Source organism: Orcinus orca, chromosome 12 (assembly GCF_937001465.1).
Source record: "Orcinus orca chromosome 12, mOrcOrc1.1, whole genome shotgun sequence".
In the NCBI taxonomy this organism is placed as follows: Eukaryota; Metazoa; Chordata; class Mammalia; order Artiodactyla; family Delphinidae; genus Orcinus; species Orcinus orca.
Genome location: NC_064570.1, coordinates 45,202,972 through 45,226,617, shown reverse-complemented (window position 1 = coordinate 45,226,617; position 23,646 = coordinate 45,202,972). Strand labels below are relative to the sequence as shown.

General features: G+C 42.1%; 1 long non-coding RNA gene across 1 annotated transcript; it reads right to left on the bottom strand.

The window, feature by feature from the left end:
• Positions 1-3,252: 3,252 nt before the first annotated feature.
• On the bottom strand, positions 3,253-23,268 carry LOC125960704 (uncharacterized). The gene is made up of 3 exons (XR_007470647.1): positions 23,153-23,268; positions 7,472-7,531; positions 3,253-3,380 (listed from the first exon to the last, which is right to left on the bottom strand). It is a non-coding gene; the product is annotated as an uncharacterized LOC125960704 (long non-coding RNA).
• Positions 23,269-23,646: the final 378 nt, after the last annotated feature.

Here is a 23,646-nt window from a genome sequence, read left to right as displayed (position 1 = left end):
CTTTTGGAAGTGATGGATATGTTCTTCATCTTGATTGTGATAGTGATTTCACAGTAGACACAGGTCAAAGGTCACTTAGATATACGCAGTTTGTTGTACACCAATTATATCTCGGTTAAGTGGAAAATAAACAGTACCATGTACTCTAATGTGTATCTCCATTACACATGCCTGTAATATGAGTATGTTTCAATTCATGGGCTTACGGAAAAAAATGATGTTTTTAAGGGACTCCTATTCCCCTTATCCTTTGATCTTTCTAGGATCTGCATTGTGATGAATTTAAGTATACTGAGGGTACTTCATCCAGAAGGGCCATAGCTACCAGTGTGAGGAAGTCTAATGGCCAGTGAAGCTGCCCCTTTGCCGCTGTTGCTGCTGTTCCTGCCGCTGGGTCCTCTTGGTGCTGGGTGAGCAGAGGCTCCAGCATCAGCCATACGCTATACCCAGAACAAGCTTCTCCTCTCAGTTTACTCCCAACCGTGCACGTGCACGCAATCTATTTCCTTTAACTCTACACAGATTATTTGCTCCATACAAATTACCAAGGACACTATGGCCTAGAAAAGCACTGCTGGTAATTGATTCTTCAATATTAAATCATCCCATAAGAGAGCCACCACCTAGATTTCCTTTTTCCTTCTAATGAAAACTTTTCCTTTTATGTTGTTTGTTTTTTGGGGTTTTTGTTTTGAGGGAAGGCTCTGACTAACTCTACAATCAATGTTTGTTGTTCTCTACAATCCTTAAAATCCTAGGTTGTAGCATCTGTCACAGATTTAAAGTGACCTCAAACTAATCTCTGAAAACAATGGATGGTTACTAGCTTTATCTTCGTATAAGTAATCCCATTAAGTTTTACAAAACAAAGGGCGGCTAACTCAAATAATATGATGGCTTCATATCTAGGGACTGAAACTGCTATTAACTGTGCAAAAGGCCATTTCTTTGCTATAAAATACTTTCCTCAAATAAGCATCACACACTCCAGGGACAGGACTTGGAAGTAGCCTTGGGACTGGTGGAAGATCAGGCACCAAGTCAGGAGTGGTGCATAATCTAGTTAATGGGTAAGTAGAGTCCAGTGGTCAGTAGTCAAAACTCGTCAGCTCCTTAATGTTTCTACCATGAAAAACAAAAACAAACAAAGCAATAGGAGGAGTAAGAATGAGCCAGCCATTCCAGTGAGCCCTGCTCATGCTTTGGTGGGCTGCTTCCAGATGGGCTGCTTCAAGTGGCAGAAAGGAGGGAAGGAATTCCTCTCAAGTGATTGCAGGGCTGAAGATGTGTGTTTGTCACTATTTGTCATCCAAAGTTGCCTAAAACTGTAGAGACAGTGTGAACTCTGCTTCAAAAACTGCTTCATTACTGTTCCAACCACTCTTCAGGGTTCTGTGAGGGTCCATTCCTCCCCTCTGCCACACACTTACCTGCTGAGGCAGGTGCAGGAGCTGGAATCTATCTCTCATCCTCTGTCACATGTGAGAGGCTTTGCAATCGTGACTGTAAAGGGAGTTCTCAGGAGTTCCCAGGCTGCTCACGCCATGGATGCATCTTCCATTTCTGCCAATATATTTAGAAGATGATGTCAGGCAGCAGCCAGAAGAAGAGCTGGGAGAGCAATGAGCAGCTTAAGAAGATGCTCTATGTGCCTGCCCTAGCCTTTCCTATCTGCAGTAGCTGTAAGCTTTTGACACCTTCAAGATGGTAAGAGGAAGCACAATCAGGCATGGGACATCTAGAAGGCATGGGGTTCTTGTGTCTTCACAGGTATTGAGTTCCATGAACTTAAGTCTTTTTACACAGATATGGAAATTGCCGTGACAGAGTTCCCCACAGGCCACCCAAAGAAGCGATTGCACAGAATGGTGGCAGTGTGGCTTCCAGCAGTTTAGATCCTGAAATTATCCAGATTTATGAAAGGGCATCAAATCCACCAAAATGCAGGAAAATCTAAATGAGGTGCAATGGATTAAACAGTCTCTAGTTAGCAGAAACCTTTGCCATGGAAGGGTTATCAAAAATCTCAGAAGAACTCGAAACTCCAAATTTAAACACTTGTGATTGTTTGTGTTCTGTGGCCCATAACACTGATGGCTAAAGTTGTGTGTAATACTTTCTATTTCATGGTACTGTATTATTCTATAAATTATAGTGTTGAAAAATCTATAAAATAGAACAAGACACTGAATCAGTTAGATACTTTGGGCTGAATGTAATTGAAATCATCACTCAAAATGGCTTAAACAATAATAACATTTATTATCCCCCTAACAGAGAATCTAGAATAAGATAGGCTTCAGCGTTGGTTGATTCAGCAGCTCATCCACTTTGTTGGAGACGAATCACTTTTTCTGCCATCACAGAGTCAGCCCCACCCTAAGGCTGGCATCAACTTGGGCAATGGGCTTCCTTTTTCTCACCCAGTAGGACATGGAAAGGCACAGTGGAGTGTAAATCCTTCTCACCAGTCTCCTTGGCTAGCCTCGGTTACAGGCCCACCCTGAACTGGTAACTGACCTTGGGAAAGACTGCGCCTATTGGTTTAGAGTCTAGAGTTTCTCATCTTGAGCTAAGAATGGGTCAAATGTAGAGATATTGACTCCTTTAGGCCTTAAAACCGTCATTTATTCCTGTCCAGAAGCCACTGTCACATCTGGTTAGTCACCTCCAGCCAGAGTGGCCTGTTCCCTTTCCATGGTTCCAAAAAACACTATCATTTTCTGTATTTGTCACATCATGAAAAAGGTGAAACAGTCTGATAAGTTTGTCTATTTCCATATTATATACAGTACGCCTATATGTGGATATGCATCATGTACTTCCACAATTTGGTATCTTTAATAGAGTATTTATATATTTCATTGTTTAAGAATAGTTAATGCTTGGAAAGCACTCACCCATGTCAAGCAATACTGTATTAATTCATTTAATCTTCACAATAGGTCCATGAGGAGGTACCATTTTTACACTCATTTAACAGATGAGAAAATTGAGAGGTAGAGAGGTTAAGTAATTTGTCCAAGAAAACACAGCTAATAAGCACTGGAGCTTGTGATTGAACCCAGGTAATTTAATTCCTGAATCCTTCCTCTTACAGTTCGATTGGGGGTGCTCTGGAAGAGATAGTGGTCTAATCCAGTAAGTATTCAACTTTTGTCAATGACCCACAGTAAAAAAAATAAAACTTTTATTATGACCCAGTGCACACACACTGAAAACAAAAAATCTTAAAGCAATACTTACTTTTACCAGGGAGACAAGCATTGGGCTATTTCTATTCCATTCTATTCCATGTTCCATTCTCGAGAAAACTAGTTGTAACTCCCCAAATGAATTCTAGTCCCAATAATGGGTCGTGATCCACAGCTTTAAAAACCCTGGTAATATAATGAGATTGATTACAGTGATGATTAGATGCTAATCATTTTTGAGCCAGGGCTCTAGTTCTTCAGGAAAAGCAGGAGGTAAAGGGGTAACTGTAGTTACAGTGCAAATTAATCTCAGGGTTACGAGAGCCCTGAGGGGTTCTGAGTTGTGAGTGAGTAGCTGGAGATGCAGATCTGGGAGTCAGCAGCAGATAGTTGAAAATCAATCAAAGCCATGAGGATGAGATCACTGGGGAAGAGTGTGCAAAGTGAGAAGAGACGAGGCCTGGGACAGCACCGTGAAGAGCACCACTATTTGTAAGACAAGGCTAAGAAGCTCCTGCAGCAGTGGCAGGAGAAGCAAGAGGCCAGCCGCTCCCCACCACTCAGCTTCCCTTCGTAGGGTAGAGATGCCCGGCTGGGACTGCATCCTCTATAGTCCTTCCTGCATCCAGATGTGGCCACATGACTAGTTCTCACCAATGGAATGAGGAGGAGATTTATGTCACTTCCCAATGTAATTGAATTTTTCTTTTAAAAAGAATTTTTAATTTTTCTTTTAAAAAGAATCTGTGGGGGCTTCCCTGGTGGCGCAGTGGTTGAGAGTCCGCCTGCCGATGCAGGGGACACGGGTTCGTGCCCTGGTCTGGGAGGATCCCACATGCCGCGGAGCGGCTGGGCCCGTGAGCCATGGCCACTGAGCCTGCGCGTCCGGAGCCTGTGCTCCGCAGCAGGAGAGGCCACAACAGAGAGAGGCCCGCGTACTGCAAAAAACAAAACAAAACAAAGCAAAAGAATCTGTGCCTTCCCTGCTCCCTTACGCCTGTCTGAATGGGAAAGCTTCTTCAGCCTTAGGGGTTGGCAGAGTCATAAGATGGAAGGAGCTTAGGTCTCTGAGCTCCTCTATAGAGAAAGGTGTAGCCAGTGCAGCATATCTGCTCTGGACTGTTAACCTGGATATGAGAGAACTAGCCACTGAAAATTTGGGGCTTATTTGTTTAAGCATTTGTCTAGTGTTACCATTACTGGTACCTAATTAGCCTTCTTACATACATCCTCAACCTTCTCACCTTAAATTCCATCTTCTGCTATTCCTTCCAGGTCTAATTCTCCTGTAATCTCTGGAAGAGGCTGCTCTTTCTCCCACAGTCCAGAAACCATGGGGCTTAAACTCCTCATTGCACGTTTCAGACCACCTCACCTTTGAAATCAATGCTGTCCAACTTTTCCTAGCCAGTGCTCAGTAAACAGGGTTAGTATTGTCATTGTTATACAGTCTGCATGTGCTTAGGGAGAGGATTTAAAGATAAAAAAGAATATCAGACCCGGATCAGTGTCTATGGCAACCATAAGAAATGTATGAAGTTGTGCACATCAAATTCTCTGATTACCAAGAGGAAAACACCCATTTCCTCCCAGTCTGCCACCTCTTATTTGTCTCATTCCTTCTCTCCCTACCCACCAATTGCCTCAGCTCTACCATTGCTACAGAGGGTGTGGGCAGCAGAGGGAGATGCAGCATAAGACATCAGTGTTGAAAATCCTGCCAGGAAGGACCAAAGACCGAATGAGATCCTGTAGCCGACTTTCTAATGCTTACATAACCAAGGTATAAGGCTCCAGTTTGCTTAAACCTCTCAATGATTGATAATTTACTGATGATTCAGTTTAGAGCTTTGAAAAAAAAAAAAAAAAAAAACTCTTTTATTTCTGAAAATAGTCCTAAAATTCAGTAGTCTTCTTGCATAGCTCAAATATTACCCTGTAACTGGTGATTTAAGGTAAGCACATTTTTGCAGTCTATCTAAAAGAACTTACTTTTCCATAAAAACCGTCTGTTTCTCTGCCACTTATTAGATTTATAGCTGATTCTTTCACCGCTGACTTTCACCTTGACCTGCAGACAATAGCAGAATATGAATTCCTGGGGAAGGCCTTAAGCACTGTCTTTCTCAGACAAAGACTGAGACTCCTACCAAGAAGAACTGAGAAATGCTGCCAATCTTAATGCATATGATTAAAGTCACTCCCCCACGACCCTTCTTTTCCTTTTGATTTATTTCTCTAGGTTTACTGCACTTGTCTCTGGCAGTTACTGAACCTTGTGCCACTCAGATCGTCCATCAGATTGCAAAAATGCGCTCGTAAGATGGTGCTTTTGTGCTGTGGTGAAAACCGTCTTCACGCAGACACTCTGGGGCCCATGATGCAGCAACGGATAGAATGGATGCCAATAAAGAACCAGCAGAGCGCAGCCTTCCTGTGCAGCAGAACCCTTGTGGGAAATGGCAATGTAAACAGCTGGCCTTTTTTGAGAACAATTATTCCTTCAAGGCCCTGCGCAGGCATTCCAACAAGTGGCTCCCAGGCAGGCTTGGCATAGCTTAGGATCAGTGATAGCCAGGATTATTTTATTTCTGAGTGACTGAGAGAAGTAGTACTTGGGTGTCCCACTTCATGTGAGTTTTATTTTTTAAGAACAAAAGAGCAACAAATATAAATTACTGTTAACAGCAAAGATCATAGTTCTTTCTAAAATGAGGATCATATTTATTTATTGTTCTTCTTTTAGGTGTTTTTATATTGAAGTAGAGTTGATGTACAATATTATATAAGTTACAGGTGTACAATATAGTGATTCACAATTTTTAAAGATTATACTCCACTTCTAGTTATTACAAAATATTGGCTATACTCCTTGTGCTGTACAATACATGAGGATCACATTTAGAATGTCCCAGATGGGGATACATTGTCTGACAAGATGTCAGAATATCAGAAGATGGAAGTGTCTTAATTAAATAGTCCCTAAATAATTTAATTTCACGGGTAAGATTTTTTTAAGGGCTAAAAGAAAGCACAATCTCTAAGAGAAAGAGTCCTACCACCCGCATAATCATCATACTGTGTGTATTTTTTTTTTTTTTTGCAGTATGCGGGCCTCTCACTGTTGTGGCCTCTCCCGTTGCGGAGCACAGGCTCCGGACGCTCAGGCTCAGTGGCCATGGCTCACGGGCCCAGCAGCTCCGCGGCATGTGGGATCTTCCCGGACCGGGGCACGAACCCGTGTCCCCTGCATCGGCAAGCGGACTCTCAACCACTGCGCCACCAGGGAAGCCCCATACTGTGTGTATTTTATAGTCAGAGACGCTGCACCCCAGCCAGGGATTTTTAAAGTGTGGTTGCTGGCACAGCTGCATCAGAATCACCCGTGCTGATGATTTAAAATAAGGAGTCCCAGGCCCCAAGACTCTGGAGGTGAGACTGGGGATCTGAATTTGTAAGCGGTTGACCCGATTCGTCTGCTCACCAGTGTCTGGGAAGCCCTGCCCTCCGCTCTTTCAGTAAAGGTAACAATAGTTTTAAGAGCCCTGCACCTCAGCTCTCCACTGGAGAGACTCTCCTTCCTCCCAGCTGAGGTCATCCTCAGCCTGCTACTTCTAACTGCTGGCTTCCCGCCTGCCTGCTGCCTGACAGAGAGAGGGGCTGTGGGCTCCTGTGGGCCCCACCCTCTCTTCCTCCAAGCCCAGGATTTGGTCCTTCATCTACCCTTTCCGAGGACACCCTGTTTTTCTTAAAAGGGGGCAACCATTTCAAATCTCATCTGAAACAAAACAAAAAATCACCACCACTAAGCTATACAAAAGCAGGTTTGTAGCAGCCTTTCGAGCCACTGATTCAGACCAAAGAAAAGGAGGTCAGTGGCAGCTGGGTCCTATGCCAGTGGGGCGTTCTTGTCCTTTCATGCTTAGAGAGAAATACCATCAAGCTAAGATGTCAATTTACTTCTTTTTCAAATTAAAATAATGAGAGCTATATCTTATTAAGCAAAGTACCTTTCCTCTTGCAGTTTTATTTTTGTAGCATTTACAGAAATCTATTAAAAACTTCTTACTCAGTAGTAAGGTTTAGCAATTGCTTATCGTCATGGATGAAATAACTTTGTCATAAATTTACAACCCAGAAACCCGATCTGATTTCGGCTCCAGAAAATAATTACGGGCACTCGATTTTGAATCTTGCCCATGTCTTCCGTGATTCACAACAAACAGACCACAACCTAGGAATTTAGATTCCTGGACCAGCTTCCACTTACTACTCACCTCTTGATATTTATAGAACTGGTCGTCACTTTCCATATATTTCAGCTCCACTCTTCCAGTCTTTAGAAGAAAAAAGAAAATAGCAATAATTGTGAGAAAATCTCATCTCCTCCAGAGAATTAGTGAGGAAAGAAGAGAGGGAAGAAAGCAAATGAAATATTAGAATTGGGGATACGTATGAAGAGCCAAATATGAGACGTGATAGCAGCTGGCAAGAGGGGAAAAGGTGGTGTAGAGAACAAATTCATTATTAGAGAACCTGTAAACTGAACAGCATGCAACCTTTTAAGAAATAAATGTTTTGTCAGTGGTTGTGATAGTGGAAAAGACAAGGATATTAGCAGATTACAAAAAGGGACATGCCGGGCTTCCCTGGTGGCGCAGTGGTTGAGAGTCCGCCTGCCGATGCAGGGGACACGGGTTCGTGCCCCGGTCCGGGAAGATCCCACATGCCGCGGAATGGATAGGCCCGTGAGCCATGGCCGCTAGGCCTCCGTGTCTGGAGCCTGTGCTCCGCAACGGGAGAGGCAAAAAAAAAAAAAAGGGACATGCCAAGACTGTGAATAAATTTTAATGAAAATAGAAATGGATCACCTTCTAATGTCATATCAGAGGCCACAAAGCTACAGGAAGTAGATGCTTCACTAGAAGAATATTCTTCACAGCCTCTTTCAAAGATGACATACACCTACTTCATTCTACATTACATTTTAGACACAAAAATAAGTTAGAATGGAATCGCTCTTCACACTCACAACCTGACACCCTTAGAGACCTGAATCTTATGCCAACTTAGAGCAGAAAGCAAAATTGGAAAATGAGAGCATAAGAAAAGAGCATGAGGAAAGAAGACCAAATAGAGTCCACATAAGGACATAGAGACTTCCGGTCTGTATATGTCAACACAGTTTAGTCCCTAGTCTATGCTAATCACCATCGGTAAGTGGAGACCCCAGTCTGCATGACTCGGTGGTAAAAATTCTTTTCTCTGGCACCAGTTTTCATGGTTTTTTTTTTGTTAGGACTTTCATCTCTTTTCCTTCCTGTTATAGAGTGACATGGAAGCCCGCTAGCAGACCGCATCCATCCACATGATTCTGACAAAGTAGCCTGCATTTCCCAGTTTATACCACCTTCCTTTACGAGACTTATTTTTCATTGCGTTCCGAAGACTTAAGAACCTTGGTGATGATCGATCGGCAAAGATCCTAACAGGGTGGCAGGCAGTCTTCCGGGGAGCTTGCAATTCCACCTCCATCAGCCACAAGGTGGTTCAAACAAAACACTTGGCCACCATTGGGAAGGACCCTGTGGGCATATCTTTCTCTTTTCCATTGTGCTTCATTGCCTATTGTCACTCATAGAATATGAGCATGGCAGGATGCAGACACCACCGTCTGGTGTTCCTGCCAGTGGGAAAAGGTTGGGGTTTGAGACCAGATCCCCAATTTATGTCACTGTACATCCCTCTACTGTTATCTCAGTTTTGCTACCTGGAGGGGAAAGCAGTGTTTGCTAAGAAGGAGGTAGCTGTTGCAACCCTGTGAATGTAGCCTGGGGCCATTAGGAATTCATCCATCTGTCAAGTCTGTGGAAGGAAGGAATGTGAATGGAAGCAGCAGTACAAGTGTGCCTTAGAACAGATGTTTGGATTGCCAAGTCTGTGAGGTGGTGTAGCATGGACCAGGGTAGTGTTAGTACCAAGTGAGAGTGGGGCTTTGTCTTTGCAGCTGTTTCAGTTGCAGATTTGTTGCAGTGGTTTGAACAACATAGATTTTATTTTTTAAAGGGAATTTAGCAATTTGTGGAATTTCTCCAGAATCAAGCCCTTTAATAATAGCTCCTGTACAAAAAGAAAGTTCCACTGTGAGTTTTTTGTTCTGTAAGAAAGCACAGCAGCATCCATTCATTATTTCGCTCTATTTAGGGACACTCCCTCTGTAGAGATTCATTTCTAGGTGTTGCGCTTTCCCTCTCTTCCTCTCTCTTGGGTGTGAGGGAAGCTTTGCAGTATGCTCCTATGAGACTTCTCAAAAGTGATAAATGAGATTTTCAATCTTCTCATTCGATAGTAACTGCCTGAAAAGCCAAGAAGTGGAGTGAGGGGGGTGGAGCTGAAGGTGACAGATTGGTGAAGAGAAGGAGAAATGAATTTGGAAAGGGAGGGAGGAACAAACCGATGCGTTGTAAAAACCAGAAAAGCAATTCTAAATTAGATTTAGAAATGTCAGAATGACAAGGTGAAGTTTTCTATAGGGAGAAAGTTGCTAGGCTGCCACATTTGAGATAGCCTGGAAGTTTTGAAAAGTGAGAATGCAAAAAAAAGCTAGAAAAGAGTGACCGTTTCATACGAGGCAGGAATTGATCAGAGTATCTGCAGAGGCAAGCTTAGGGCAGCTTCTCTGGAGACATTCACTTGATTCTGGGTTGTGATTTGATCAAAATGGCTTGTTTTGTTTATAGAGAATTAACGGCACATCGGATATGTGAGTCATAGAGACCTGACTACAGGAGCTTTGGCATGAATCTTGAATTTTGCAAGACTCCTCACTTTTAGCTCTGTGGCTCGTGTTACTGTCTCGGTCTCTGCTGGCTCCTGAAAAGTGCCTAGAAAGGAATGATCCAAATGACACACCCACTTCAAATCTCACTGCATCCCAATGCGTCCTTCTCCTCACCCAAACCTAGATGTTGGCAAGGTTAAAGGAAAAGCAATTGGAGGGCTTCCCTAGTGGCTCAGTGGTTGGGAATCCGCCTGCCAAGGCAGGGGACACGGGTTTGAGCCCTGGGCCGGGAGGATCCCACATGCCGCGGAGCAATGAAGCCCGTGAGCCACAGCTGCTGACCCTGCGTGCCACAACTACTGAAGCCCGCGCGCCTAGAGCCCATGCTCCGCCACAAGAGAGGCCACCGCAATGAGAAGCCTGCGCACCGTGGCGAAGAGTAGCCCCCGCTTGCCACAACCAGAGGAAGGCCCGCACGCAGCAACGAAGACCCAACACAGCCAAAAATAAAATAAATAAAAATTTTTTAAAAAAAGAAAGAAAAGCAATTGGAAATCTCCTTTGGGACCTGATAAGGAACACTGCTGTTCAGGTTCAGTGGCTTTCTGGGCTTCCATGGGGTCTCTCCCTTTGTCTCCATCAGGAAACTGTTGATATACTTGCCTTCTCACCCCCCAAACTCTGTTGTCCTCTGGAAAGTCTGATTGCCTTTGAATCTTATAGTGCCCAGGACCAGAGAGCTAGACAAGCCTCATCCTCCCACCTAGCTCCAAGGTTTCTAGTGAGAACCAAAGGAAATAAGGTATTCAAAGGTGGTTTGTAAAGCAATACAAGCACAACCCATATATAGATAGGTATGATCATAGCATTATTCTTGAGTCTTACTCCATAGCTCCTTTTCTTGCTTTGTCTCTCTCTCTCATGTATGTATATATAACTGCATAAGTACATGAGTGCTAGGTGAGCACATTTGCAAAGTTTATGATGCCTTATTTTTAAAAAGTTCTTCTTATATCACTGTAAAATTTTTATAAGGTTCAGATTCCAAATAGTACCATTGTACATTTACAAATGATGCTCAACTCTTCAGTATAAACCAAGTTAAGAGCAACACATATCGAACAGAACAGGAACTGGAGAAAGTGCTTTTATAATGAGCATCTTTTTTCATCAGCTTCAGCATTCTCAGAACAAATTGAATTCAGTAATCCCCATAAGACCTAAAGATGAACTATCTTATTTTTTTAAGACAAAGATGAACTCAGTGTCAGGGTTCTTCAAGAATATGATTGCTATTTCTTTTATTATCATATATAGTACCTTTCCATTGAAAAGCCAAAGGCATTTTACAAAATTTGACAGTGATCCTCACAATGTCCCTCTGAGTCCAGTAAGCTTCATTACAAACAATAAATAATAAACTGGAGAGGAGCTTCAAGATGGCAGAAGAGTAAGACACGGAGATCACCTTCCTCCCCACAAATACATCTACAAGTGGAACAACTCCTACAGAACACCCACTGAACGCTGGCAGAAGACCTCAGACCTCCCAAAAGGCAAGAAACTGCCCACGTACCTGGTAGGGCAAAAGAAAAAAGAATAAACAGAGACAAAAGGATAGGGACGGGACCTGCACCAGTGGGAGGGAGCTGTGAAGGAGGAAAGGTTTCCACACACCAGGAAGGCCCTTCACGGGCAGAGACTGTGGGTGGCGGTGGGGGGAAGCTTCGGAGCCAAGGAGGAGGGCGCAGCAACAGGGGTGCGGAGGGCAAAGCGGAGAGATTCCCGCACAGAGGATCGGTGCCGACCAGCACTCACCAGCCCGAGAGGCTTGTTTGCTCACCTGCCGGGGCGGGCGGGGCTGCGAGCCGAGGCTCGGGCTTCGGAGCTTAGATCCCAGGGAGAGGACTGGGGTTGGCGGCATGAACACAGCCTGCAGGGGGTTAGTGCGCCACAGCTGGCCGGGAGGGAGTCCGGGAAAAAGTCTGGACCTGCCGAAGTGGCAAGAGACTTTTTCTTACCTCTTTGTTTCGTGGTGCGCGAGGAAAGGGGATTAAGAGCGCTGCTTAAAGGAGCTTCAGAGACAGGCGCGAGCCGCGGCTATCAGCACGGACCCCAGAGACGGGCATGAGACGCTAAGGCTGCTGCTGCCGCCACCAAGAAGCCTGTGTGAGAGCACAGGTCACTCTCCACACCTCCTCTCCAGGGAGCCTGTGCAGCCCGCCACTGCCAGGGCCCCGGGATCCAGGGACAACTTCCCCCGGGAGAACACAGAGCGCGCCTCAGGCTGGTGCAACGTTCTGCCGGCCTCTGCCGCCGCAGGCTCGCCCCGCATCCATACCCCTCCCTCCCCCCGGCCTGAGTGAGCCAGAGCCCCCGAATCAGCTGTTCCTTTAACCCCGTCTTGTCTGGGCGGGAACAAACGCCCTCAGGTGACCTACACTCAGAGGCGGGGCCAAATCCAAAGCTGAGCCCCGGGAGCTGAGCGAACACAGAAGAGAAAGGGAAATCTCTCCCAGCAGCCTCAGGAGCAGTGGATTAAATCTCCACTATCAACTTGATGTACCCTGCATCTGTGGAATACCTGAATAGACAACGAATCATCCCAAATTGAGGCGGTGGACTTCAGGAGCAACAATATATATATTTTTTTCCTTTTTCTCTTTTTGTGAGTGTGTATGTGTAGGCTTCTGTGTGTGATTTTTTCTGTATAGCTTTGCTTTTACCATTTGTCCTAGGGTTCTGTCTGTCCGTTTTTTGTTTTTTCAGTATAGTTATTTATTTATTTATTTATTTAGCGGTACTCGGGCCTCTCACCCTCTCCCATTGCGGAGCACAGGCTCCGGACGCGCAGGCTCAGCGGCCATGGCTCACGGGCCTAGCCGCTCCGTGGCATGTGGGATCTTCCCAGACTGGGGCATGAACCTGTGTCCCCTGCATCGGCAGGTGGACTCTCAACCACTATGCCACCAGGGAAGCCCTTATTTTTTTCTCCCTTTTATTCTGAGATGAGTGGATAATAGTGTCTTGGTGCTCCGGCCGGGCATCAGGCCTGGGCCTCTGAGGTGGGAGAGCCAAGTTCAGGACACTGGTCCACCAGAGACCTCCCAGCTCCATGTAATATCAAACGGCAAAAATCTCCCAGAGATCTCCATCTCAACGCCAAGACCCAGCTCCACTCAATGACCAGCAAGCTACAGTGATGGACATCCTATGCCAAACAACTAGCAAGAGAGGAACACAACCCCACCCATTAGCAGAGAGGCTGCATAATACCATAATAAGGTCACAGACATGTCAAAACAAACCACCAGACACGGTCCTGCCCACCAGAAAGACAAGATCCACTCTCAATCACCAGAACTCAGGCACCAGTCCCCTGCACCAGAAAGCACTAGTCCCCTGCACCGGGAAGCCTACACAACCCACTGAACCAACCTTAGCCACTGGGGGCAGACACCAAAAACAACGGGAACTACGAACCTACAGCCTGCGAAAAGGAGACCCCAAACACAGCAAGTTAAGCAAAATGAGAAGACAGAGAAGCACACAGCAGATGAAGGAGCAAGGTAAAAACCCACCAAACCAAACAAATGAAGAGGAAATAGGCAGTCTACCTGAGAAAGAATTCAGAATAATGATAGTAAAGATGATCCAAAATCTTGAAAATAGAATGGAGAAAATACAAGAAACGTTTAACAAGGATCTAGAAGAACTAAAGAGCAAACAAACAATGAGGAACAACACAATAAATGAAATTAAAAATTCTCTAGAAGGAATCAATAGCAGAATAACTGAGGCAGAAGAATAGATAAGTGACCTGGAAGATAAAATAGTGGAAATAACTACTGTAGAGCAGAATAAAGAAAAAAGAATGAAAAGAATTGAGGACAGTCTCAGAGACCTCTGGGACAACATTAAACGCACCAACATTCGAATTATAGGGGTCCCAGAAGAAGAGAAAAAGAAAGGGACTGAGAAAATATTTGAAGAGATTATAGTTGAAAACTTCCCTAATATGGGAAAAAAAAATAGTCAATCAAGTCCAGGAAGTGCAGAGAGTGCCATACAGGATAAATCCAAGGAGAAACACACCAAGACACATATTAATCAAACTATCAAAAATTAAATACAAAGAAAAAAATATTAAAAGCAGCAAGGGAAAAACAACAAATAACATACAAGGGAATCCCCATAGGGTTAACAGCTGATCTTTCAGCAGAAACTCTGCAAGCCAGAAGGGAGTGGCAGGTCACATTTAAAGTGATGAAAGGGAAAAACCAAAAACCAAGATTACTCTACCCAGCAAATCTCATTCAGATTTGACGGAGAAATTAAAAGCTTTAGAGACAAGCGAAAACTAAGAGAATTCCACTAAGATCAGGAACAAGACAAGGTTGCCCACTCTCACCACTATTATTCAACATAGTTTTGAAAGTTCTAGCCACAGCAATCAGAGAAGAAAAAGAAATAAAAGGAATCCAAATTGGAAAATAAAAAGTAAAACTGTCACTGTTTGCAGATGACATGATACTAGACATAAAGAATCCTAAAGATGCTACCAGAAAACTACTAGAGCTAATCAATGAATTTGGTAAAGTAGCAGGATACAAAATTAATGCACTGAAATCTCTTGCATTCCTATAGACTAATGATGAAAAATCTGGAAGTGAAATTAAGGAAACACTTCCATTTACCATTGCAACAGAAAGACTAAAATACCTAGGAATAAACCTACCTAAGGAGGTAAAAGACCTGTACTCAGAAAACTGTAAGACACTGATGAAAGAAATTAAAGATGATACAAATAGATGGAGAGATATACCATATTCTTGGATTGGAAGAATCAACATTGTGAAAATGACTATATTACACAAAGCAATCTACAGATTCAATGCAATCCCTATCAAACTACCACTGACATTTTTCAAAGAACTAGAGCAAAAAATTTCACAATTTGTACAGAAACACAAAAGACCCCGAATAGCCAAAGCAATCTTGAGAAAGAAAAACGGAGCTGGAGGAATCAGGCTCCTTGACTTCAGACTATACTACAAAGCTACAGTAATCAAGACAGTATGGTACTGGCACAAAAACAGAAATATAGATCAATGGAACAGGATAGAAAGCCCAGAAATAAACCCATGCACCTATGGTCACCTTATTTTTGATAAAGGAGGCAAGAATATACAATGGAGAAAAGATATCCTCTTCAATAAGTTGAGCTTGGAAAACTGTACACTTACATGTAAAAGAATGAAATTAGAATACTCCCTAACACTGTACACAAAAATAAACTCAAAATGGATTAAAGAACTAAATGTAAGGCCAGACACTATAAAACTCTTAGAGGAAAACATAGGCAGAACACTCTATGACATAAATCACAGCAAGATCCTTTTTGACCCACCTCCTAGAGAAATGGAAATAAAAACAAAAATAAACAAATGGGACCTAATGAAACTTAAAAGCTTTTGCACAGCAAAGGAAACCATAAACAAGATGAAAAGACAACCCTCTGAATGGGAGAAAATATTTGTAAATGAATCAACAAAGGATTAATCTCCAAAATATATAAACAGCTCATGCAGCTCAATATTAAAAAAACAAACAAACCAATCCAAAAATGGGCAGAAGACCTAAATAGACATTTCTCCAAAGAAGACATACAGATGGCCAAAAGCACATGAAAAGCTGTTCAACATCACTAATTATTAGAGAAATGCAAATCAAAACTACAATGAGGTATCACCTCACACCAGTTAGAGTGGGCATCATCAGAAAATCTACAAACAACAAATACTGGAAAGGGTGTAGAGAAAAGGGAACCCTCTTGCACTGTTGGTGGGAATGTAAGTTGATACTGCCACTATGGAGAACAGTATGGAGGTTCCTTAAAAAACTAAAAATAGAACTACCATGCGACCCAGCAATCCCACTACTGGGCGTATACCCTGAGAAAATCATAATTCAAAAAGAATCATGTACCACAATGTTCACTGCAGCTCTATTTACAATAGCCAGGACATGGAAGCAACCTAAGTGTCCATTGACAGATGAATGGATAAAGAAGATGTGGCACATATATACAATGTAATAATACTCAGCCATACGAAGAAACGAAATTGAGTTATTTGTACTGAGGTGGATGGACCTAGAGTCTGTCATACAGAGTGAAGTAAGTCAGAAAGCGAAAAACAAATACTGTATGCTAACACATATATATGGAATCTAAAAAGTAAAAAAAAGGTCATGAAGAACCTAGGGGCAGGACGGGAATAAAGACTCAGACCTACTACAGAATGGACTTGAGGACACAGGGAGGGGGAAGGGTAAGCTATGACAAAGTGAGAGAGTGGCATGGACATATATACACTACCAAACATAAAACCGATAGCTAGTGGGAAGGAGCTGCATAACACAGGGAGATCAGCTAGGTGCTTTGTGACCACCTAGAGGGGTGAGATAGGGAGGGTGGGAGGGAGGGAGACGCAAGAGGGAAGAGATATGGGATATATGTATATGTATAGCTGATTCACTTTGTTATAAAGCAGAAACTAACACACCATTGTAAAGCAATTATACTCCAATAAAGATGTTAAAAAAAGACAATGCCAGGGGAATGGATGCAGTAGGTTTATGGTAATCAGTATTGACCTGTGTCTCAATGTGGTCTCTTAGTCCATTGGAGTATTTTCTTCTAATTCCCCTCAATACCATCAGCACATTTAATAAATATGATCTCTCTAAATAATAATAATAATAAACTGCCCTTTATTTTGAAATGTCTCCTACAGAATTTATTAGCAACATAGTGGATAGTCATGATTCATGGATTCCACAGGGAGTTCATTTCATTGGAGTTAGAGAAGATGGTAGATTCCCATGGATCTTGATTTATTGAAATTGTGTTGATTCAAGAAACTACTTGCATCAAGAACTCCAGTGCACTTGAAAAATATCTCTCATAATTGCTAACATTTACTTTTAAATTGAAAGAAGTGTAGACTATGATTACATTACATAAAATGATATGGAATGATTATCGAATTTAGTGACTCAATGAAGATCTGCAAATCAGATACTGCAGCTACCTACGGGTGTGTCTTCTGACTGAGTATTCTTCATTTAGTTGTTTTACTAGAGATGCCAGTCAACTGTATGAGCTATTTAGTGACCTGGGCATGGACAGATCCTCTGAGACAATGAGCTGATCTCTCTTGGGCATTTCAAGTGGTATATTCCAAGAGAATAAAGTGTTAGCAATGGGGAGAGAAAGTGAAAGGGAGTGAGATAGAAATAGGTCAAGGGTGAGATAAAACTATACATGAGCCATGGTTACGAATGAACAGACACTTGAAGATGGAGAAAAAAAGACTAGAGAATAAAGAAGCCAGTTCATAGGAAAAGGAAATAAAGAAGGCATATGGAGAAGTGGTGGTGCTCTGTAAATTGTGGAGCACTGCAGCAAAGACATCCCACTGCTGAGGACTCCTGAGAAATCTTGGATTTAGCCCCACCCTTCAGTTTATTCTTCCTGACAGTTGAGCTTTGACCCTCTTCTGACTCCTCTTTCTGTATATCTGTGACATTCCCTTTTCTTTTCTTTTTTTTTTGTGGTACGCGAGCCTCTCACTGCTGTGGCCTCTCCCGTTGCGGAGCACAGGCTCCAGACGCGCAGGCTCAGCGGCCATGGCTCACGGGCCCAGCCGCTGCACAGCACGTGGGATCCTCCCGGACCAGGGCACGAACCCACGTCCCCTGCATCGGCAGGCGGACTCTCAACCACTGCGCCACCAGGGAAGCCCTCCCTTTTCTTTATCCCATTTAGATGTTCCTAATACCCTGACTCATTTGACTTAGTTTGAGTCTTTGTTCCCGGAAACCAAAAAGTTCCTTAGGACAGTGGTCCTCCTGTCTGATATGGAGTATCAGATATATTCCTTGCTCAGTGTCCACTTCACCAGGGTATGAATGCAAGCAATAGTCATTCACTTAAAAAACAAAAAAAGGAATATAAAAAAATTCTTCCCATGATGTCTTCCAACAATCTGAGATCAACGTCTTCTCTGTAGATGATTCTTAAGGAGGCTAATTTCATCTTTTAGCTGCCAAGCAGGACAAAGTGCCAGCCTAATAAAAAGGCACAAGGCTGAGGGTGTTGATGCAATCTCAGTGCATTCTCTTTCCAGCCAATTGTTTTCATCCTACCCAATCACATTAGCATCACAACACATACTCAAAACATACTGACAATTTATGCTCTGTTTATTCTTCTCCCCAGACACTACTTCTAGAATTGATATTTCCTTTGGCCATCTAATATTCAAGAGTCATGTAACCATCTTTCATCATCACTCTCTGACTTTGCTTAATGCTCTTTTAAAATTATTAAGTATAGTTGTCACTATTGAACAATAAAACTAGAAGGACCCATAAAATGTTCACAATTTTCATTAATGTTTACTCTCCTTGGTATTATTAAAGAATTAAATTACTATTAGCAGATGGTGATTACAGGGTATAAAATGTCAATGTCTATGATATCAAATAAGTATATATTGTTGATAGAATTTAATTTAAGTACTCCTTGTTGATTGGTCCTTTTCCTACAGGAAAAAAAGATAACAGGGGTGCCTATTACTATATCCCATTTAGGTTAAGTAATGCATTTTCCATATTCAAGAAATCCCGGTGGTGTCATGAGTTAATGGTATGGAAAGTTAGTAATTTGGGGACATATGGTCAATGTGAAAGATAACTGCCCAGGCATAAAACAGACTAAGATCTAATGGTTTAATGTCTGTAAATAGTTCTTATCTCTTTAGAGAGAACAACACTGCTGAATCATGAATAGCTGACATCCTTTACATTTCCTTGATAAAGGGAACGGTTTGAGCATCAAGGATTTCTCATGTTTTACTCCACCAATGACCTTTAAAATTATTTTTAAAAATTATTTTTAAATTACCTTAAAATAATTATTAAAATATCTAAAAATGATTTTTCCTCCATGGATTCCTTGTTTTAAGTCTTTCAAATATATGTATTTAGTTATTAATTTACTGAAAACTTTTATTACTTCAAGCTATATTTAATGGTCAATATGGGCTCCTGATTTGCATGTGAGAACAATCCTTAACATACTGACCTTATAGAATTTCAGTCAGATCAAAAAAACCTTTTAGCTAGTTTGTGCAAACTTTTCTCCTAGGGTTTTTGAGATATTGAAAATAGTTAAGAAATTCCATCAATACCTTCTGATATTTCTAGAGAACTGCAGAGTGGAAACCACTGTAGTCACCATCTCTGTGGTCCCTCAGATTTCCCAGGGCAATCTTGATACCAAATATTCATTTCTAAAGTCAGGTCTGATGTGGGATTTTAATAATATGGTTGTTGTATCTGTAACCAACAGATGTTCCTGTCCTTTATCCTTGCTAAAGGAACCTTGATTTGGTAATTCTTTTCCAAGAGGCAACTGCTTTAGAGAAAGCTGACCCCATGGAAGACTCATAATTGGTTTCCTTTTCCTCATTTGCCTTTGATTGATGTGGCATGTATGCTACTTGGTTCTATGAAAGAGTACTGAGGGGAAGTCTGCTAATTTAAACCAGTCATGGTAAGTACATGACAAAAGTTTGACCAGTGAGAAGCCTAATAGGGAAGCTTTATGAAAGGCTTTCTTCATTCTTAAAAAAAATGGAAGGAAGCAAAGATGTTTCCCTTTTCCTTGTCTTGCCTGTGGAGGTGCTGTGTAGTGATGTTATACCTGGGGCTGCTGCAGTCATTTTGTGACCATGGGGTAAGTGCTGAAACATTGACAACTGGCAGGCTAGAATGAAGAAAAAATTCTTGGCCCTGTTGATTTATTAATCAACTTTTTAAACTAACCCTGGAACTTCTCTGTTTCTGGATTCTTTATGTGATGTGGTTAAAGTCACTTTTAGCTGCATTTTTAAAAAAAGATATTTGTATTTCTTGAGGCTGGAAGTAATTCAACTTGTATATCATATAAATAATTATAATTTTAAAAATATTAACAGTAAACAAATGTACTCATAGAATTTCAGAGTTGGGAGGGTCTTTAAAGTTCATCTGGTCTAACCATCTGATTATATTATGCAAACTGAAAATCTGATGGGTAACCTATAGTCACTATTAGAAAATGTTGTGAGACAGATGTAGAGAACAAACGTATGGACACCAAGGGGGGAAAGTGGCGGGATGGGGGGGGTGGTGGTGGGATGAATTGGGAGATTGGGATTGACATATATACACTAATATGTATAAAATAGATAACTCATAAGAAGCTGCTGTATAAAATTGAATTAAATTAAATTTAAAAATTAAAAAAAAGAAAATGTTGTGAGAATTGGTTTTCACTGACACTCTAAAATGTTCACAATCACCTAAGAGATAGTATATTATCTATAAGAGGAGACCTGTTATGAAGAGTTACAGTGTCCTTCCCAAATTCATATGTGGTTCATACATGGATATATGAACCACATATGAATTTGGAGATAGGGCCTTTAAAGAGGTAATTAAAGTTAACTAAGGTCATGAGGATAAGGCCTTAATCCAATATGGCCTATGTTTTTATAAGAAGAGGAAGGGATACCAGGGATGCACTCACAGAGGAAGGACCATATAAGGGCGATCAACTACAAGCTAAGGAGAGAGGCCTCAGGAGACACTAAACCTGCCAACATCTTGATCTTGGACTTCGAGCCTCCAAAACTGTGAGAAAATAAATTTCAGTTGTTTAACCCGCTTAGTCTGTGGTATATTATTATGACAGCTCTAACAAACTGATATAAGATCCAAACAAAATTGCTTTAATATAAGCAAATTTATCACTTCATATAATATAGAGAGTTCCAGAGTTAGGATGTTCCCAGGCTTGATTAATTAGCAGCTCAATAATGTGAACAAGGACCCAGGCTCTTTTCATTTTCCTGCCCTGCCATCCTTAGCATATCGACTTTTAACCCTTAGGCTTGTCCATGCATGAATACAAGAGAGCTAATAGCCCCAAGTGTTACCTCTGCACACAGCTGTATAAGAAGCAGAAAAGCAGGCTTCTCCTCATGCAAATCCATTTAAGAGTGAAAAAAAACTTCTCCAGGAGTCCCATCCCACCCTCCAAAATCCTCTCCTCAGTCTTGGTCAAAATGGTATCATATGCTTTTGCCTAAGTAATCCCTTCAAGGAAAATGGGATTACTGTGATTGGTTTAGATCAATTGTGAGTCACTTTTTGGGACTGGGATGGGGCCCAGCCCTCCCCTTGAAGCAGGTAACCCCTGGGTATCTGTTAGCCAGGAACTATGGGGTAGGGATGAGTCTTGGATAGGCAACCAACAAGATCCCTTTTGTGTGCTTATTCCATGTCCTGCTTTGATCCAATTTACTAGCCTGGCATGTCTTCTGATATGTAAAATTGCCAGGGCAGGGAAGACAGGACTGCAAGTAACATCCCTTAAGACTCTCCAGCTTTCTTTGACCTTATTCCACACTTATTAAGCAGTATTCTCTTGATTAATTATGCTACCTAGATATCTGGTAGGAAGTGCCCTAGTTAGCTGACTGACATAATTAGTATATTCAAGAGGTGTATCACATGTTATAAATTAATAACTTCATGTTCTGACCTCACATAGCAGTCCCATGTGTGTAATTGGAGTAATTTGTTCATCATTCATTCAGCACTTTCTTTGTGCTGGGCACCACCGCAGGTGCTAGAAATTCAAAAGTGAATAGGATGTGATTCCCACTCTGAGGGCTTCTCTCATCTTTAGGAGCTCAGTCCCAAGGGTAACTATTATAGTTACCATTTAGGGAGTGTGTGCCTGGCACTGGGTTAAGAGATTTCCATGTTTCACAATCTTGCTCTCTGTCATCTTTCTGATCTCGTTTCTTGGAGTCCTTCCTCTCACTCAGTCTGCTCCAGCCGATCTGGCCCATGAAGCCTTGAAGCAGCACTTTTGGGAACAATCCCTAACCTAGAATACTTTCCCCCAGATATTCTCTCATCTCTTTCAGATGTTGACTCAAATGTTATATTTACGGAGGAGCTTTCCCCAATCATTCTATTTAAACTTTCAACTTCCCAATGCTTCCTATCCTCTTCCCTGCCTAATTTTTTCCCATAGAACTTATGACCATGTAACATACTATGTATTTCATATATTCCTTTTATTTATTGCCAGTCTTCCCCTACCAAAATATAAGCTCCTTGAGGGCAGGGATTTTTGTCAATATCCTTAATGTCTACAATAGTACCTGACACATGGTAGGATTCTCAATAAACATATGTATTGAATGAATGAATCATTGCCTATAAGTAGAACTGTTATTTATACAAGTTGCTCTTGATTACAAAGCTAGTAAAAAAAAAGTGGTGGAACCAGGATTGAAATTCAAGTCGTTCCAGTGATAAAGTACGCTTTAAATTCTTCATATTCTTTGAGTTTCCAGATCTGCAAAGCCAGACCCTGGTACCAGACCCTGGACCATGGTAACCCTTGGAGGCTTTAATCTCCATGCAGACTTCATGGAGACAGAAATCACACCAATAATTGAAAAGGGGAAATTTAACACGAAGAATTGTTAACTTGCAACAGACAGTTAACTAAAGAGAGTGAAAAAGGATTCCGAGAGGTAAAGCAGAATCTATGCCTAGGCAGAAAGAGAGTGAACAAGAAGGAACTAGAAACTTAGAGGAAGCTCCTCCCTCAACCCCAGGTTGAGCTTCAGAACCTCTGAGAAGAGGGTACATGTGGCCCGCTGGTGCTGGAGAACCTTGCTGGAGGGTGTAGGTTGACCATGCATGCTAAATCTGCCAACTGCTGAGTGGAAACGTCCCACCGGAAGAAGGAAGGAAAATCCCTGCCTCCTGTTCTGTCCTTGAAGAGTCTCTCTAGTGCCCTCTATTGGCAAAGCCTTATATGATCCAGCCAGCAATGAAGATAATTTTACAGGGACCCGCTCCACTCTCACAAGGCAGGGCAAAGAAGAGTGGATTTGGAGCTGTGAGACAATCAATTAATAACTGGCCCACCGAGTTACAAACCCCCCCTGAGGCCCTACGGCATGTAGTAGTGTTTGATGCATACCTGCCCCTCCTGTTTCTCATCTCCACAGCACAAAAAATCCATTGGCTTGTAGCCTACCTTAGATGTTCTTGTATGTTTTCTTTCCACATATGATTTGAGAAATTTCTCTAGTTTTTCTTGTCAGTTCGCTCAGGACTTTCATGTAACCATATGGGGTGGCAGATGATTCAGCTGAAGAAAGTAATATTTTGGTTAATTCGGTCTACCTCTATTTTTTTTTCCCCAAACTAATTCCTTCCCAGTCTAACCATTTACAGACGGTCCCCAACTTACAATGGTTTGATGATTTTTCGACTTGATGCGGTTCGAAAGTGGTATGTATTCAGTAGAAATAATACTTGGAATTGTTAATTTTGACCTTTTCCCGGGCTAGTGATAGGTAGTACGATACTCTCTCACGATGCTGGGCAATGGCAATGGGCTGCAGCTCCTCAACGGCCGTGAGATCATGAGGGTAAACAACCAGTACACTTAAAACCATGCTGTTTCCATACAGCCATTCTGTTTTTCACTTTCTGTACAGTATTCAGTCACTTACATGAGTTATTCAA